Here is a 9,581-nt window from a genome sequence, read left to right on the forward strand (position 1 = left end):
TTATATTGCATTCCGTAAATTAAAAGTTTTTTCTATTTTAGACCTCATATGCATTTTTCAACCAATTATTAAAGGAGTCATTAGTATTTTTCATTTATTATTAGGGCATTTTCGATTTAGTTCCATTTATCGCGATATTTTCACATTGCATCTCATAAATTAAAAACTATCTCAATGTCATCTTAGCAATTTTCGTACATTTTCTATCCATTTTTAGTTCATTATTGGATGAAAAATGCACATGAAAACTAACATTGAGAAACTTTTTGATTTATGAAATGCAATTTTCCCATAAGATCATTAACAAATAAAACTATATTGAAAAAGTCTCTAACATATGTACCAAAAATATGATTTTTTCTTGATTATATTTAATATGAAAAGTAGAAATTTATTTTGAGATTGTACTTAATTCACGTACTTTTGATTTTCATCATAATATACTAGAGGGCACGGTAAAATTTAAACTGAATAGCATATGAGTAACAGATAAATACTAATCCAAACATAAAAAAATAAAAATATAATATAGAATAAATATACTCAATTTTAATAAATTAAAAGTATTGTTGAAAAATTTAAATCAAGTGGCTTCCGACTAACTAATTTTATTTGAATATTAATATAAGATAATTATTTTTAAATTATAAAATTTTTCATAATATAATGGATGCGTATCATTTTGAGAACTCTAATAAAATATAACTTATAAATTTTTATCAATTAAAATAATTATTATCAATTTGTTTTGAACATATAATTGTATAATACTATTATTTTGATGACAGAAACATAAATAATGTCACAAATTTAATATATTTTATGACTAACTATAATAAAAAATTTTCTTTTCTTTTATTTGTTTTTGGTTGGAAGTGTTTTCTCCATATGGTGAATATAGTTCAAAAGTTCCAATTGTAAGTAGAGTAGTGGTAGAAGTATATAAAAAAATTCTGAACAAAATAGTCCATTTGAGTTTCAATGGTGTACCAACTTGTATATAATATTGAGTTGAGCTGATTTTGATATGCTCTCGAAGTTAATCAAGCAATAAATATAAAGCTAGAAATTGGTTTTGAATCAAAATTTTCATTTCTTTGGTTAAGAAACAAGCCAGACCCGTTGGAGTAGGCAATAATTTTTCACATAGTACAAAAAGGCCGAAGTACCAAACACACTTGATTCTTATTTACAATAAAGATGGTCGCTGATTTCTTCGAGCTCACACCTCGAACTACTTGAACCCGATGGACATGAAAACTGGTGCAGAAGGTTCACACTCCAAATCAACGAGTAGACATGAAAACTAGTGCAAGATCATCTCCATCGACATTAAGTTGTTAACTAAAAGAACAAACAAGTGCAGAATCAACAATTAAAGGAAAAAACATGCAATAACAAGTTACATAAATAACATCTTCTCTCTAAGAACTATGCGAGAATTTAAAGGTCGAAATAGAAATTCAAACACTCAACTGTTTCACATTGGCTACTTGAAAAAGAGTGCAACTTCGACATCATATAAAACCACATGATAACCTATATATCTATCTATTCCTCTCTGCCATTTTTCTAGCCAAAAAAGCAACATTTGTCCTTATCAATTTCTTCTTTATCAATTTTTTCCATATTTAGAAATAATGTAAAGTTGAAACCATTGCAATTTCCTTTGTATAATTCAAACCCAAAAGTGTCTGATTTCTATGAAACCCTCACGTTCTCAACATTCTAATTTGGAGGCGATAGCATCACGAATTTTGGGACCGCTTTAAATATGACGGGCGCAAGGCAGTTTGGAGTTGAGGCCTAAATGAGAATAACCCTCCATTATTTTTGTTGGTTTATTCCCGGTTTGTTCATTATGTTAGGTTTTGTTCTCATGTTGCTTTCTAAAAACTTTTTGTTTGTTATACATTTAAGATTCTTGTACGAATTTTACAAAAACACCATATTCGTTCATGTCATCGACATCTTAACTTTGCAGGTGTATCTAAGAATTGGTGGAAATTCTATAGCATACAATCACAAATTAGTTCATTCGTGAACTTAAAAAATAAAATATTATATACTAAATTGCACAACGGTTCTAGATGCCAATCACATTATTCGTTTTAAAATTACTGGTAAAAATTTCTTTACAGAATTTTCAACACATCTTGACAAGTTTCAATAGAGTAATCATTTATCAAAAGAAAAGTTAATAATGTACTTTTTTGGAAATCTAGACAAATATGGCGATCAGTGCTATTTGACCAGAAATAATAAACTGAATGCTTCTCAAAATGTTTCAAAAATTATTTTAATAAACTGAATGCTTCTCAAAATGTTTCAAAAATTGTTTCAAAGTCTGTTACTTTTATGAAAATAAAATTCAACAAATTATTTCACTTGAAGTCCAAACATATGACTTTTCATGCTTTCACCCAAAAACAATAAAATGAATTCATGTATTGCTAATCAAAATATTTTGTTATTTAGTCTTCAATATTTGTAAGTGCACTTCAACCTTCAAACTGATTCTAAAAATATGAGTTTATTGTAAAACACTTGACAAGAAAAATAAATTTTTAAGTAAAAGATAAAAATCGATTTTGAGAACATGAATTGAAAACAAAAGAACACTTGACAAGGAAAACAAATCTTTAAGTGGAAAAAAAACCAATTTCCAATAATATTATTTAAAAATAAAAAATAGAAAGTTCTTCAAACACTATTTAAGATACAAAAACTATGTGTTCCTCAAAAACCATTTATCAACTCATGAAATTTCAATACTCATGAAAGATTTACCAAGTCCTCTTGAAAAGGAATTTTAAATTGGCATCTAGACAACCGTTTGGCATTTTAGCATAGAATTAAATCCTCAAAGTTCACAAATAAAATAATTCATGATTGTATGATATAGATTTTTCAACGAATTTTTCTATGATACACCTGCAAAAATAAGAGGCTAATAACATGAACCAATATGGATTTTGCAAATCCATACAAGAATGTCAATGTATCAAAAACAAAAAATTAAAGGCAAGCGCATGAAAAGAAAACCCAACACAATAAATGAATCAAGAATAAATTTACAAAAAGAGAGGAGGGTTTATTCTCCAATTTAGGTCTCAACCCTATCCTTGCATCCTTCACATTTGGAACAGCCACAAAAATCCATAATTCTTTTCTTTCCAAATGAGAATGGTGATTGTGTGGCTTTTCAAAGAAATCAAAGCAGTAAAATATTGGGTTCGAATTATACAAAGTGTAAAATCAATGGTTCAACCTTCTTGATTTCAAAATATGGAAGAAAATTTGACAAAAAAGAACTAATAGGGGCACCGGTTACTTTTGAGTTAGAAACTTGTGAAGATAAGTAGGCTACCATTAGGTTCTAAAATGTCGTCAAAAAGCACACTTTAGCAGCCAACATATGTTGAGCATTTAAATCCTACTTAACCTTTTGATTCACACACAATCCTTATCGAGACGAGGTTATCTACTTTGCACGAAATTGGCAAACCAAATTACATATACCAACTGACGTGCTTCACTTGTAGAATCAAATGAATGCATGTTACACGTATAACTGAAAAATGAAATATCAAGTATATGGTGTTTTATAGTTGTATGCTACATGTGTCGAGGCTAAAGAAATCACATGGCGCCTCCACAATCAATTATGGTCCAGTTTATTTTAATGGCACTAGCAATAGATATTCGATATACGATGACCAATTGAAATAAATATAGGTAAGGGTCCGATTAGTTGACCGCGTTGCTATGCATCAAACGTATAGTATAGTGCTTTCAACAAATCCTGCTAAATTACCAATAACAACACTTCTCTAAGAGACTATAAATAATCTGACATATATTCTTTGCAATAAGACAGAATTATGAAGGCACAAAAGATAAAAACACAGATACATCATTGTGGCATGCTCTATTTTAAAGGCATAAAATCAGATACTGCATAAACCAAGACACCTTGCTAGATGGTACTTAAGAGAAAATATCATGTTGGTTCATTAAATGGTTTAGGAAGTTTCCTCACAGTCCCAAGAGAATATTAATATACTTAAAATCAAGCTCAAATAAGAGTATGAGAGAGTGGATGGATGGCGCTTAGATTTCACTGAATCACTTATGCACATTAATAGAGGAGATAGGTAAATTGATGGAAAACATAATGCTACTGCTCCTAAAGTAGATGTACAGTCACAGATCAAAGTGAAGATATACATGGCTTCGCATTACTTTCAACCAATTGTCTTACCCTAAAATTGTGTAATTAACAACATCAATATCTTGCTCGTATAGCTCCATACCTTAACAAGTGGAGCCAAAACGTTTCAGCACCAAAGTCCTACGTGAACCAAGGATCATTGGCAGCAATTTCAAGAAAACTCGAAAAGGTATCACTAACCTTTTACACAAATAGATAAAATCATTTCCAAAAAACCTTTTCTAAAAAGCTTGTAATGTACATATGATTCTTTTACATTAATGCCGATAACCTTTTCCAAAAAAAAAAGAAAATAATTCCAGTACAATTTTGCATGCATTTATATTATATAACTTCCAGCAAAGAATTTTTCGGAAACAAAACATGCATACATTTAATATTATTGCTAACACACCAAAATGACAATCCAAACCAAAGCCTATAAGGCCCTCATGGCAGATTTGGAGAAACAAAGTGACTATGTCATTAAACGCATCACAATCTGATAAAAAAAATTTGCAATTAACACAAGAATTACTCAAGGAACATGCAAAAGACCAACATATTCACCAAAGGAATGCCAATAATCTCATGGATTTCAGTCTAAAAGCCAGTAGGAATCTATTGTGAAAGCATTCAAAATTGATTAAATTGCATTATAAGATGGGAAAGACCCAAAAAGAAAACAATATAAAGACCAGGTATATTTATCGTCAAAGCAAAATGATAGAAGAATAACTAGAAATATACAATGAATTTGGAAGACACACGGGATGCAAGTGGAATAAGCAGAGTTACGTCTGTTTTAAGAACGGAACCTCGAAGATGTGAATACCAATAACAGATAAACATGACCAGTTTATTAGTTCAGAAAAAATATAATAATATCTGTTGAGAAGAAACACAAAGAATCAGTGATGTGAGAGCAGAAAAGCCGAGTGTGAATTTTCTCCTCCTTTTCTATCTTCATGCCATAACTGATAATAGGTAAACAAGCAAAATTCATACCAAGTACTTCACAACAACCAAAATCACAACAACATCACCACATAATATAATCAAATGAAAAAAACAACCATACCCGAAGGAAAGAGCCCTGAGAATCTCCAATGATAGGAGTCGTCTTGGCTATTCCCCTCACAAGTTTCAAACCAACATCAATGTCTCCACTGCCATTCTTGCATTTAATCCCGCATCCTTATCCTCCGTAGTAGTAATCGACAGCATACAAGAGAACCCATCTAGTAGTTGAATTTCAAGAACCTTGAAATAATTAACCCAGAACCTCAAAAAGGATAGGAAAAAAAAAAGAATAAGACCGTTAATTCAAGAATTCGATGATCATAAAGAAGAACTAATATCAAATCTTCCGTCGGGCTGAGAAATTCCTTTAACCAAGATACATTTAATTTCATAATTGCTTTAAAAAAATCAAGAACCCTAAATCAAGAAACTTTACAAAAAAAAAAAACAAATGAAAGAAAACACTGAGTTTATGATTTTCAAGAGATCCTTACCTAAACAAAGAAGAAACCGAGGCTGGAGGCGGGGGCTGGAGGCGGAGGAATTTAGCAGACGATGATGATAACGTCAGAAATGAACGAATAAATTTTGTTTCTCCTTGTAATTTTTCTATTGCATTTTCATCGAATTTTTCATATTTATAGTGTGTTAGTGTGTGTTTGTATTATACAACGGTAACAAAATGTGGACTTTTAAAATCCTATTTTACTTTCAATTGGGTCGGGCCGATTGATCTCTTTTAAACTAAGGTTCAATAACAAATAAATATTGGGCCTTAATGGATAAAATGAGTTTTCCAAATTTGGGCCTCTGTTTATTATTTGGCATTTGTAAAATTATAATTATATTTTTTAGGTTATAATTGAAATTATAAGTACACTTTCTATTCAGTGGTAAATATTTATATAAATTCCTCTAAAGTATAATATATTAACACTATGTATCAATAATTTTATAAATAACAGAAGGTATTAATATATTTTAACTTAATTTCAACAGATGTTAATATAAGTCACCCACATATATAAAAATAAAACAAATTTATTTCGGTAACCGAACAAAAAAAATCCCCATATATAGAATTCATAATTGTGTTATTCTCCACTACTTTGAACTTATGAAATATTATTATCACTAATATTATTAGTTGATATTTATCACATTTTTTATTTCTCCATTACTTTACGTAAATATAATCAGAATTATTATAAAAAAAAATAGTTTAGAATAAACACTACTCAAAATTTATGATTTTTATATTGAGTATAGAATCAGTATAAAGTCCATAAGTTTACAATTCTTATATATTTTTACATAATTTGTAAAAAATTTACATAATATTTGCTTGTGTTGTTATATATTTAATATTTTAAAAAATTAATTATCAATACAAATTTAAAATATTACATTATATACTATAAAAATACTCAAATTTATAATATCATTAATATAATATTTTATATATTTTTTAGAATTACATGATATACTTTTATTATGTGGACATATAATTGAATAAAAATTTATAAATTACATTACATACTTTTTTTATAGTATTATATGCATTATGTATTGCCCATGTTTCTATTATTTTTTAGCCTCTGGTACTTATGGGCAGTTTCATACATATTTGAGTGGTAACAATTTTCTAGTAATGTGGTTTAGGTATTACAGAAACCAGAATATTAGACCTATAAGTTGTTGAATCTATGGTGTTGCTTGATAAATGACACAGCTGTTCTGTGGATCTTCTTTAGAAAGTGAATGATTCCTTTATTGGAAGTAGAGACACTAGCTTTAACTTTTTGAAACAAAGGTAAGTTTCATGAAGTAATCAAGATCTATTACAAATTTTTATGCTAACTTTATTAAGGGTTGATGCGTCTTGTGTGATTTATGTTACTTGTCGTTTGGGCTTTTTTTGAAATGCCTTAGTAAATACAAAGCTAACCTGGTGCTAATTGGTTTCTGTTAACCATATCATGTATTCATAGCATTTTAGATTTTGGTTTACTTTCTGATCTCATGTTGCTTTTTAGCAGTATGGGTAGTTAAATTACCTTGAATGTACTTTTATATTTCTTTTTTGTTTTCCTTTTTAAGGAATTGAAGGCATTTTTCTGAATTAGGTAAATTTCATATATGAATTGCAAGAATTGAAGCGCAGGCGAAGAAAAGAAGAAGGGTAAGGAAAAGAGGAGGAGGAGGAGTCACCATCATTTAGATGATGATTCTTCTAATGATCTGCTTCATAAAGAGAGGAGCTGGAAAACATATTCAGAATTATATGATATACTTTTATTATGTGGACATATAATTGAATAAAAATTTATAAATTACATTACATACTTTTTTTATAGTATTATATACATTATGTATTGACAAATATGTATATGTACTTTTAAACGTAAATAATTTGATTATAAAATATTTTTTCATATATTGAGCTTGCAAGTATTTTCTGTGTTCTATACTTTATAAAAAATTATAAAGAGTATATTTAAAATAAAATGTGACTAAAGTTTTAAATCACTAAAAATAGTTTGGAGGAGATATATTAATAAAGCATATTTTATAAATTAAAATAAAATGTATAAGAGTAAGTAGGAACGACATTTTGTCCCATCAATGCCAAGTTATTTTATTAGGGGTGTCTTAGTTATCTTTCATACTTTATGGGTATAAATGAGACAATATGTATAGTTCACGGGTCTAAAATGTATTTAACCATAAAATTTATTTTTAATATTTTAAATTATATATATTTAGAATTAATGTATTCGAAACTATTCTTGCAAGTATGTTTTTTAGTGAATAACTTTTAAATTTAGAAGAAAATTTATATCTCTCTTGACTAGAGTACTAAATAAAGCCACCAATCCCTTTTCAAATTTCTCAATGGTCATTTCTGATGCTTTCAAAGTGTTCTGGAGAGCAATGTTGTCCAGGCCCTTTAGTGACCTGAAGTTGTTGAAGGAACACAAGAGACAAAATGCATAAAACTCCCATGTGTTTTAGAAATTACGCAAAAAACACCCTCCTATTTTCAGAATAGGCTAAAACCCCCCTCCTATTTTTTTTTAGTCAGCAAAAAAACCACATTATGTTAGCATTTAACGAGAAGTGATGAGAATAGGCCATTTCATTGTCTGTGCGTCTTTTTTTTTCTGTGTGTGTGTGTGGGGTTCCCCTCCTTGTTCTAACTTTTCCATTTCCTTATCTATGCGTCTTTTGTGTGTGTGTGTGTCGTGTGTGTGTGTGTGTGCATGTGCGTGTGGGGTGTGTGTGTGTGCATGTGGGTGTGTGGGTGTATGTGTGTGCATGTGGGTGTGTGGGGGGGGGGGGTGTGTGCCTAAAATTTTAAATCACTAAAATAGTTTGGAGGAGATATATTAATAAAGCATATGTTATAAATTAAAATAAAATGTATAGGAGTAAGTAGGAACGACATTTTGTCCCATCAATGCCAAGTCATTTTATTAGGGGTGTCTTTGTTATCTTTTATACTTTATGGGTATAAATGAGACAATATGTATAGTTCAGGGGTCTAAAATGTATTTAACCATAAAATTTATTTTTAATATTTTAAATTATATATATTTAGAATTAATGTATTCGAAACTATTCTTGCAAGTTTGTTTTTTAGTTAATAACTTTTAAATTTAGAAGAAAATTTATATCTCTCTTGACTAGAGTCCTAAATAAAGCCTCCAATCCCTTTTCAAGTTTCTCAATCGTCATTTCTGATGCTTTCAAAGTGTTCTGGAGAGCAATGTTGTCCAGGCCCTTTAGTGACCTGAAGTTGTTGAAGGAACACAAGGGACAAAATGCATAAAACTACCATGTGTTTTAGAAAGTACGCAAAAAACACCCTCCTATTTTCAGAATAGGCTAAAATCTCCCTCTTATTTTTTTTTAGTCAGCAAAAAAACTGCATTTTGTTAGCATTTAACGGGAAGTGATGAGAATAGGCCATTTCATTGTCTGTGCGACTTTTTTTTTTTGTGTGTATGTGTGTGGGGTTCCCCTCCTTGTTCTGACTTTTCCATTTCCTTATCTATGCGTCTTTTGTGTGTGTGTGTCGTGTGTGTGTGTGTGCATGTGGGGTGTGTGTGTGTGTGTGTGCATGTGCGTGTGGGGTGTGTGTGTGTGTGTGGGGGGGTTGTGTGTGTGTGTGTGTGTGTGTGTGTGTGTGTGTGTGTGCGTGCATGTGGGTGTGTGGGGTGTGTGTCTGTGCGCCTAAAATTTTAAATCACTAAAAATAGTTTGGAGGAGATATATTAATAAAGCATATTTTATAAATTAAAATAAAATGTATAGGACTAAGTAGGAACGACATTTTATCCCA

General features: G+C 29.9%; 1 long non-coding RNA gene across 1 annotated transcript; it reads right to left on the bottom strand.

Moving 5' to 3' along the window:
* Positions 1-1,069: 1,069 nt before the first annotated feature.
* Positions 1,070-5,889, bottom strand: LOC105174157 (uncharacterized). The gene is made up of 3 exons (XR_848812.3): positions 5,731-5,889; positions 5,295-5,498; positions 1,070-1,344 (listed from the first exon to the last, which is right to left on the bottom strand). It is a non-coding gene; the product is annotated as an uncharacterized LOC105174157 (long non-coding RNA).
* Between the last annotated feature and the right edge of the window lie 3,692 nt (positions 5,890-9,581).

The sequence above is a fragment of the Sesamum indicum genome, linkage group LG11 (assembly GCF_026168435.1).
Source record: "Sesamum indicum cultivar Baizhima isolate 11 linkage group LG11, ASM2616843v1, whole genome shotgun sequence".
Classification (NCBI taxonomy): Eukaryota; Viridiplantae; Streptophyta; class Magnoliopsida; order Lamiales; family Pedaliaceae; genus Sesamum; species Sesamum indicum.